The following is a 10,764-nucleotide window of genomic DNA, read 5'->3' on the forward strand; positions in this document are numbered from 1 at the left end:
ACCTACTTCAGTTAGTGATCTAGGGATTGGTAACAGAAGTTAAAATGCTAGAAAATTAAAATCAACTTGGATCAAGGAACCAGAGGTTGATAACAGAAAATTTAAATGCAGGAAATTAAAATCAACTTAGATCAAGGAGCCAGAGGTTGATAACAGGAAATTTAAATGCTGAAAATTAAAATCAACTTAGATCAAGGAACCAGAGGTTGATAACAGGAAATTTAAAATGCTGAAAATTAAAATCAACTTACATCAAAGAACCAGAGGTTGATAACAGGAAACTTAAAATGCTGAAAATTAAAATCAACTTAGATCAAGGAACCAGAGGTTGATAACAGGAAATTTAAATGCTGAAAATTAAAATCAACTTAGATCAAGGAACCAGAGGTTGATAACAGGAAATTTAAAATGCTGAAAATTAAAATCAACTTAGATCAAGGAACCAGAGGTTAATAACAAGAAATTTAAAATGCTGAAAATTAAAATCAACTTAGATCAAGGAACCAGAGTTTGATAACAGGAAATTTAAATGCTGAAAATTAAAATCAACTTAGATCAAGGAACCAGAGGTTGATAACAGGAAATTTAAATGCTGAAAAATAAAATCAACTTAGATCAAGGAACCAGAGGTCGATAACAGGAAACTTAAAATGCTGAAAATTAAAATCAACTTAGATCAAGGAACCAGAGGTTGATAACAGGAAACTTAAACTGCTGAAAATTAAAATCAACTTAGATCAAGAAACCAAAGGTTGATAACAGGAAACTTAAAATGCTTAAAATTAAAATCAATTTACAAAGCAAGTATAATCTCGACACAAGAAGTTCTTCCCCGATGAAGTGTACTTAACAGGATCCCGATAGCCGATGATTAATGGAGGACGAGTTACAAGACTTGGCCTACGGCCTCATTTCTTCGGATGCCCCTTGACTTTCTTCTTATTTTGCGAAAAGCGCCCTTACGGGTTTTCACTTTCCTTTTGTCCATTTGACTAGAAGCGCCCTTCCTGGTTTTCACCTCTATTTTTTTTTACCTGCAAATCTCATAGTAAAGTACGTGAGGTTATCAATTTGCAAATCCTAACCTTATGGCAAAAAATTAAATGATTAATAGCGCAGAGAAAATAGTGTGAGTATAAAGATAAAGCAAAAAGACGAATTGAAACGGGAAGAAGATAGATTGGAGAGGAAGGATGACTTTATTAAGGCTTTAAGAAACAAATATACAGTTTCAAGGGAAAAGGGTACAAGGATAGATCTCACATATTTCTTGTAGTTAGCTTTGAAGTCTCTTAACTGCCATTATTCCAAGTACTCTGAAGCCTCGTGCCATGACGGTTTATTTCCCTTCTAAGTTTCATGCCCTGCTCCTTATTTCTCCCCTTTTGGTTCTTGGGATGCCCTTTCGGGTTTTCACCCTAGATTTTCCCTTTTTTTTTTTTCAGGATGCCCTTTCGGGTTTTCATCCTTCACTCATTTTACAGAAAGCGCCCTTTGAGGGTTTTCGCCTTCTTTCACACATTTTGCTAGGAGCGCCCTTTCGGGTTTTCACCCCTACCTTTTTTTTTTAGGTATAGTATCTCTTAACGGCGTCAGTATTCACAGGTCTTGGAAATTCTTCGCCGTCCATGTGGGTCAAGATCAAGGCTCCACCAGAAAATGCCTTTTTAACCACATAGGATCCCTCGTAGGTTGGTGACTATTTGCCCCGAGGATCGTTTTGATTCAGGAGCACTTTCTTCAGGACTAGGTCCCCCGGCTGAAACTCACGTGGGTGAACACCTTTGTTAAATGCCCTGGCCATTCTTCTTTGGTATAGCTGCCCGTGGCATGCCGCCGTTAACCTCTTTTCATCTAGCAAATTTAATTGGTCCAACCTTGACTGGATCCATTCCGACTCATCAATCCCCGATTCTTTTAGAATTCTTAGAGAAGGAATCTCTACCTCAATAGGTAATACCGCTTCCATCCTGTAAACCAGTGAGTATGGAGTTGCCCCAGTTGATGTCCTTACTGAAGTTCGGTATGCATGAAGAGCGTAGGGAAGCATATCATGCCAATCCTTATACATGACTGTCATTTTTCGGATTATCCTCTTGAGATTTTTGTTTGCTGCTTCCACTGCTCTATTCATCTGGGGACGGTATGGTGAGGAATTGAGGTGTCGAATTTTGTATTGATCACATAACTTCTGGATCTTTGGACCATTCAAGTTCTTGGCGTTGTCAGTGACGATTTCATTGGGGAGGCCGTGCCAGCAGATGATATTATTTCTGAGGAATTTGAGAAATGTGTTCTGTGTAATGTGAGCATATGATGTCGCTTCGACCCATTTAGAGAAATAATCGATAGCCACCAGGATAAATCTATGCCCATTGGATGCCTTTGGGTTGATGGGACCAATCACATTGATGCCCCACATTGCGAAAGGCCATGGTGAAACGAGGTTGAACAATTGGTGAGGCGGAACATTTATCGGGTCCGTGTATATTTGACACTTATGGCACTTTCAGAAATACTCGACGCAATCCTTTTCCATGGTAGTCCAAAAATATCCTCGTCTCATTATTTGTTTAGCCATCATGTGTCCATTGGCATGGGTTGCACAGTTTCCCTCATGAGTCTCGAAAAGGATTCTCTTTGCCTCTTTTGCATCCACACATCTCAGTAGTTCGCCGTTAGAGCTCCTTTTGTATAAGGTTTCTCCACTGGGGAAGTATCCCAATGCTAATCTCCGAATCATCCTCTTTTTGTTTTTGCTCGCCCCTGGAGGGAATTCTCTGGTTCTGATGTAGAGCAAGATGTCATGGTACCAAGGTTTACCATCAGGTTCTTCTTCGATCATGAAGCAGTAAGCCGGCTCACTTCTTGCTTTAATCTTTAACACCTGAGTCGTCTGCCCTTCCTCCATCTGAGCCATAACAGCCAGGGTGGCTAAGGCATCTGCAAATTGATTTTTGTCTCGACTAAGGTGGGTGAAAGAGATTTCTTCGAATTTCTTAATCAGCTCCAGTAAGTACTTCTGATATGGGATTAGCTTTGGATCCTTAGTTTGCCATTCTCCTTTGACTTGATAAATGATCAGGGCTGAGTCTCCATATATATCCAACTTTCTGATTTTCATTTCGATAGCAGCTTGTAGACCCATTACACAAGCTTCATATTCTGCGACGTTGTTGGTGCAGTCAAATCTCAACTTGATAGCTATCGAAAAGTGTCTCCCATCCGGAGATATCAATACAGCTCCGATTCCATTACCAGACAAATTGACAGCTCCGTCGAAATACATTTCCCAAACATCAGCTGGCTCTTCTTCTCCGCAATCTACTTCATTAATATGCTCATCAGGGAACTCAAAATCCAGAGCTTCATAATCCTGGATAGGGTTTTCTGCTAAGAGATCAGCGATCACGCTACCTTTCACCGCTTTCCGGGTCATATAGACAATGTCATACTGGGATAGTATGACCTGCCACTTGGCTATCCTTCCCGGTACGAATGGGCTTTCGAATACATACTTGATAGGATCCATTCTGGAAATGAGCCATGTCTTGTGATTCAACATGTAGTGCTTGAGGCGATTCGCTGTCCAGGCTAACGCGCAACAAGTTTTCTCTAGGAAAGAATACCTTGACTCACAATCATTGAACTTTTTGCTCAGGTAATAAATAGCTCTTTCCTTCCGACCGGTATCATCATGTTACCCCAAAACACATCCCATTGAGCTTTGTTGGACCGCCATATACAGAATCAGAGGCCTTCCCACCACTGGTGGAACCAATACTGGTGGGTTCGACAGGTACTGCTTGATTTTCTCAAAAGCTTCTTGACAAATTGAATCCCATCGGGTGGTGTTGTTCTTTCGGAGTAGTCTAAAAATAGGCTCAGCTTTAGCAATGAGATTGGAAATAAACCTTGATATGTAGTTCAACTTCCCCAAGAAACTGCGCACCTCCCTTTCTGATTTTGGGGATGGCATTTCTTGAATGGCTCGAACTTTGTCTTGATCGACTTCAATTCCCTTCTCACTCACTATGAATCCCAACAACTTCCCAGATCTAGCTCCGAATATGCATTTGGCAGGGTTCAGTTTCAGCTGATATTTCCTGAGTCTCTCAAATACTTTCCTCATTACCTGCACGTGGCTTTCCTCTCCCCGGGATTTGATGATCATATCATCCATGTATACCTCCACTTCTTTATGCATCATGTCGTGGAATAATGTGACTATAGCATGTTGGTAGGTGGCGCCAGCATTCTTTAACCCGAAAGGCATGACCCGATAGCAAAATACCCCCCATTGAGTGATAAAAGCATTTTTCTCCTTGTCTCCCTCATCCATTGGGATTTGATTATACCCTGATGCCCCGTCGATACACGAACACCTGCCCAATCCCGCAGTATTTTCTACTAACACATCAATGTGGGGGAGAGGGAAATCATCATTCAAGCTCGCCTTATTAAGATCCCTGTAGTCAACGCACACCCTAACTCTGCCATCCTTCTTCATTACCGGGACAACGTTAGCTATCCATTGGGAATATTTGACTACTTCCAAGAACCCAGCATCATATTGTTTCTTGACCTCATCCCTAACTTTGAGCAGTGTGTCAGGGTTCATTCTTCTTAGCTTCTGCTTTACCGGGATTGTCCCCGGAATTAGAGGAATTTTGTGTGTCACTATCTGGGGGTCAAACCAACCATATCATCGTAGCTCCATGAGAATACATCCAGGAATTCTCTGAGCAAACTAATCATATCTCCCAATTCCTCACTCTCCACAACCTTAAGTTCCCTTTTCACTTCTTCCGTGCCTAAGTTTATGGTGCGCATTTCGTCTCCACAAGGCACTAAGGAAGGTTCATCCCTTTCATCCCTTTCTTCTGTGAGTTCCACCTCAGAATCACTTGAAGTAATGGCAGTTATGGGGATTTCAAAATTAACCAGAGGAATTTCTGAGTCTATTGAATTATTAGGTGTTAATTGATGAATGGTCCTGAATGAACGAAAATGGAATATATTATAAGGATGGAATTCAAAAGGAAAAAAAAAAGAGAATTGGATATAAAATGCGTTATTAATTCATTAAGATTTACGACATAAGAAAAGGGTCCATTTACAATGTTACACTTGCCACCATGGACAAAATGATCAAGTGTAGATAACCAAAGGTACTTTACTCGAAATTAAGTACAGGGATGTCCTCTGCTGTCCAGTTGTCGAATTCTTACCCCTCAGCTATTGGCGAGACCAGAGCCTCATACAAGGAATCCAGGTGAATGACATCGATGGATGGTTCATCAGGTGATTCTTCGCTTTCATCCCCAGGTTCTATCATGTTCACGCCATTGCCTGTACCATGATTGGGCAATGGGTTTGAGGTAACATTGGGGAGGGAACCATTCCCCTCAATCTTCAACCACCCATTTCTAATTAAAGCGTGCACTCTCCCTCTGAGTGCCCCGCAGTTGTCAGTTGAATGCCCTTGTGCCCCTCCATGATATTCACAACGGGCAGTGGCATCATACCACCTGTGGTATGGTGGCTGAATTGGGTTTAAAGGAACCGGTACTATTTGGTTTATACCGACGAGGTATTGGTATATTTCACTGAGTGGGAAGGGAAGGGGTGGATCAGGGTTTCTTGGTGGTCTGGGGTTATTTTGAGGTGGTCTGGGTTGGGTAGGTGGAGGAGGAGGTCTAGGTTGGTAATTTGTAGGTGGTGGGTATTGTGGGCGCGAGTGGGGATAATTTGGGAAAGGAGGTGGAATGTTTGCAATGGTTTGGTCGTGAGGGGGAGGATATGGCCGGTAGTTATTTTGGGGATGTGGGGAATGATTATTCTGCCGGGTGATGGAATGCACATCACCCTCCTTCTTCTTGCCAAAACTAGCATTCTTCTTCACAGGGTTCTCGGCCAACTCCTGTAGTCGTCCCATCCTTAAATTAGCTTCTATCCTCTCACCCGCTTGGATGATATCCGAGAAGCCATTGGAGGTATTCCCAATCATTAAATTGAAGTAAGGAGCCTTCAATGTCTCGATGAACAGGGAACATAGTTCATTGTCGGTCACTAGAGAATATACTTCTGCAGCCTTCTCCCTCCATCTTTGGGTATATTCCTTGAAGCTTTCCCTGTCTCTTTGCACCAGGTTTTGAAGGTCCCTCCTTGTAGGGGCCACATCACATTTAAATTTGTAGTATTTCAAGAATGCATCAGCTAAATCCTTCCAGGAGCGCAGTTTGCTCCTATCCAACTGTATGCACCATCTCAGGGCTGCTCCAGAGAGGCTCTCGTGAAAGAAGTGGACGAGAAGTCTGTCATCTTCTATCAAGGCAGACATTTTGGCGATGTAGGTTGCCAGGTGAATGCGGGGGTCTGAGTTCCCGGTGTACTTGTCGAAATCCGGGACTTTGAATTTGGGTGGCACCACCACATCTAGCACCAATCTCAGTGACGCCACATCGACTGAACCATACATGTTCAGCCCCTCTATTGCTCTCAATCTTTCCTCTAGAGCAGACAGCTTCTCGTTTTCCCTAGTCTTACTTTCTCCTCTTACTGCATGAAATGCTTCCCTAGTTGGGAGGTGAGGAGCGAAATGAACTGGAGGAATTAGCATTGAAGGGTATGGGTCGGTATTTGAGACGACTGGGTAATGGGAAAAAGGTAGGTCATTATTTATGGTGGTCGGGTTGACAGTGATTGTCGGATCCGGGATAGGTGACTGAAAGGTGAAGGAGGTTAAAGCCTGATGAGGATCCATTGTTGTAGGCGGTGGAGGAGGTAGTGGTAGGTTAGGTTCTGAAGTGGGTTTATTTTGGGACATCTCCCTTATTAGTCTCATGAGTTCTGAGACCTGGTCTTTCAATTCGGAAACCTGTCCTTGTAGGTTCTGGACTTGTTCCTAATCTTCCATTATCTTCTTTGTTCGGGATCTCGTTAAGTACACTCGTTTGGGTTGAATCGTGTGCTTGATCAGACTTGCTTTGTTTGAAGCAATGTTGATTTTCTATAGGGAGTCATAAAAAACTTTTAGTGAATTTTGAATTTCGTAAAAAAAACTAAAGGTCCTGGTTCGGACGAAGGATACAGTGGCATTTGGGAGCCAAAATGAAGTCTGCAGAAGGATGATTGCATCAATTTTATCATGGCATCATTTGATAGTCTGACTGTGAATGACTAGATCAAATGCACATCTATGATACCTGTCCATATGGCACATCCAATTTTTCGCATAACCCTAGCGAGGGGGTTCCTACGGGAGTTATACTATTTATTCATCATTTTGCTAAACAATGGCCCAAAAATCATTCTATTAACTGAATAATTTGTACACAGCATTCTTTACATTGGCCTAAGCTTAGGGAGGTTCTTTATAATGAGATGACATTTTTTGAGATACTTATATAACCTTTCTTCTTATTTGGCAGGGTCGAACGCTTTCAGAGCATACTCGGATTCAGGTAGGAGTTCTTGTTTTCCCTGTGCTATCGTTCTCTCCAGCTGGTCAACATTCTTTTTCAGCTCTTGATATAGAGCGGCTTGTCTTTCTTTTTCGTTTCTTTTCTTAGCACATTATTTCAGAATATCGTTGATGAGTAGTGCCTGTTCCTTTAATTCGAGCTTCTTCTTTTTGTTTTCTTGTTTATACTCTTCTACGAGTATCTCTTGGTATTTCATTTTTTTCTGAAGCTTACTATTCTGTACTTCTACTTCTTTTACCAGAGCTTGGAGAGAGCCTTTTTCCTTTTCCCACCGTGCCTCTTGCTCTTTGAAGCCCATCTTTCTGGTTCTTGCCTCTTCCCGAGTCTTCTTACTTTTCTTTAAGGTTCTCACTGTTGATCCTCCAACTGTTTTATTTGTTCTTGCAGTTGCAAATTCTCGGTGTTTGCCTTCTGTAATGAGTCAGCCAGATGATTATTAGCTTCTTCGGATAGGACGCCTTGGCGAGGGTCGTAGTCTTCGAATTTTGTTGGATCTTCAGCCAAGTGTTCTTGATCCCTGTCAGCCCTCCATTTAAGATAGTCGTCAGAGCACTGTGCCTTTGGGTGACCTCTCCATCAGAGTGATGTTTTCCCAAGATTTGTGAGCTATTTTCAACCCTTCCTCTTCCTTGAGCTCATGGTAGAAATGACCTTGGTGGTATTCTTCTGCATTGATTCTGAACTGTGTTGAGCCGAATTGCCTCATTACTAAGGCCAGAGTGTAACTTGTGTATCCAGCCATTCGATTAGGATATCGATTGATCGTTTCCTATGTTGATCAGAATGGATTGACTTGACGTCCACAATTTCTTCCAACAATAGTTATGGCTATTGAAGCTCAAAATGCGTTCTTGCCACTGCAGCTCATCCTTCGAGCTGATTGCCAATCGGGTCATTTTCTCGATGAGAGGCTGGTCAAGATACCAAGTTAATCCCTTTGTCTCCATAGGACACATATGACTAATGATCTAGAGGTGCAACAACTGAGAATAACATTTAATGGATCCCTTGCCTTGTTGTCTGCAATAAGTAAGGGATAAGAAAGTCTCGGCAAGAATTGCCGGTACTGGATTAACCTTCTGTTTTTCTACTGCCCAGAACATTTCCACAACGCTGCAAGTTATGATTCCGGGAGGTCCAGGGAACAAGATCAAACCGTAAATTGCTAAAGCGAGCATCAATGAAGCTTGATCCCACTATTCATATTGGATGCATCGATCCAACCCTTTCTTGAGGTAAGTCCAATACCATCCATGCGTGTTTCCTTTGACAGTTTCTCTCGCCTTTGCTTCTTCTGGTGGGATCCCCAGCATATGTGCAAACCGTTTCCAGGTCTGCCTATGCTCGAGTGGTAGGTAGATCTGATTCTGCGCCGCATAAGGAATTTCTAGTAATGCTTGATATTCTTCCATAGTGGGAGCAGTATCGATGTCGTTGAAAGAGAACACTCCAAACTTAGGGTTCCAAACTGGCAACATGGCCTTTATTGTCAGGACCTGAACTTTAACTCACATCAAGGTTGCAATCTTCCCATATTTCTTCTCAAATTGTGCTTTGACCTGATCGGGAAATGACTTCCAACCATTGGCCAAACCCTCGAGATTGTTCATTCTGACCTCAATCTTGTTCAGGTCCAATGGAGGTAATGGGCTAGTATCACTGTGTGGGGGCACTGAACTATTTTTGGGCCATGGTTTAACATTCTGTTCTGACTGAAGAATTTCTTCTGCCGACTGACTCGAGGATGCCATGTTAAAAATGATGCTTATCCTTTTACAGACCTTATTTGGGTGATGCCTGTAGGAAAAACTTGTTAGCGGGATAAATTCAGGTAATCTTGAATTATACTATTAGTAGAGTGACACCTACACATTTATCAAAGTAGGAAAATGTGTAGGTTTTCTTAATAGTATGATTCAAGATTACCCTTAAAAATAAGAACAAAATAAAATAAACAGAATAGGGTAAGAATAAGTATGCCCCTTTTGTCCTAAAATAAAGGAGAGTCCTAATACCGGCTAGGTGCTACCTAATTGGATAGTTCTATCTTACAAGGTAGCTTGCTACGGCTTCCAGCTATCGTGATAGTTTAGCTCAAGGTCTAATTTTTTAAAAGCCACAGGTTCCCAAATTGCCCCTACTATAAACAGTAGAGCCCCATTCTATCCCCCATGATACTGTCGGGAAAATTCCACGGGTATCACAGTGAATAGAACGAGTTTCAATTTGAGCAGAAGCCTTCACGGATACTAACGGGGTAAAAACCCATGGGTACTGCTACATGACCCCCTCCTATTTTCCTAAAAGGGTAAGAAAGCCCGGGTATAGGGCTGAAGTGTGTGAGGACATCATATGAGTGTTCAGTGAGTGAAGGGACATCTTTACCTCTTCCCAATACAGGGGGAAATTTTCCCTTTTTTTTTTAGACGAAGAGCGCTGTAGGGAGTAAAATAAGCAAGACAAGCAAAACAGTTAGCAGGAATAATAATTGACGTATAAAATTTTGCAGAGTGAACCCACCTAACTATGATTTGATCACAAAATTAAATCTACTTTGGACCTCTAGACTGGGGTTAAGTTCAGTCCCCAGTGGAGTTGCCAAGCTGTCGCAAGGTGTTTTGCGGTCGCCTGGACGAACACTCACCGAAGTGGGAAAAGTGAGGAGTCGCCACTTTAATTTTGAGGGAAATTAAAGACAACCATTTGCGAAAGTAAGTTAAAATAAAACCACTTCAAAAACAGAGATTCTAGGTTCGGGGTCCGTAAACGGGCGAGGAAGGTGTTAGGCACCCCACCTTGTCCCTCAACGAGGGTAAGCAGATTTAACTTCACGTTCTTTATAGTTAGGAGGCTTTGAATGGAAATGTTAATCCTTTTGACAAAAAGGAATATTTGATTTTTCACTAATCCGGATTACCCAGATACATAAGTAAATGAGACAACCTTAGTGAGTTGCTATTACGTATTTATTTTATTTTTGGGGGGATCATCTTACTTATTTGTTAAAATTTAATTTGGGAATCGGATAAGAACTCTCCTCTGATCTCCTTAAAATATTTATTAAAATTTTTAGGCTTGAGAATCGGATAAGAACTCTCCTCCGATCTCTTTCTAAATATTTTTTAAAATTTTTAAGTGAGAACCGGATAAGAACTCTCCTCCGATCTCTTTTTAAATATTTGTTAAAATTTTTAAATGAGAACCGGAAAAGAACTCTCCTCCGATCTCTTTTCAAATATTTATTAAAATTTTTAAGTGAGAACTGGATAAGAACTCT

The sequence above is a fragment of the Hevea brasiliensis genome, chromosome 7 (genome assembly GCF_030052815.1).
Source record: "Hevea brasiliensis isolate MT/VB/25A 57/8 chromosome 7, ASM3005281v1, whole genome shotgun sequence".
Taxonomy (NCBI): Eukaryota; Viridiplantae; Streptophyta; class Magnoliopsida; order Malpighiales; family Euphorbiaceae; genus Hevea; species Hevea brasiliensis.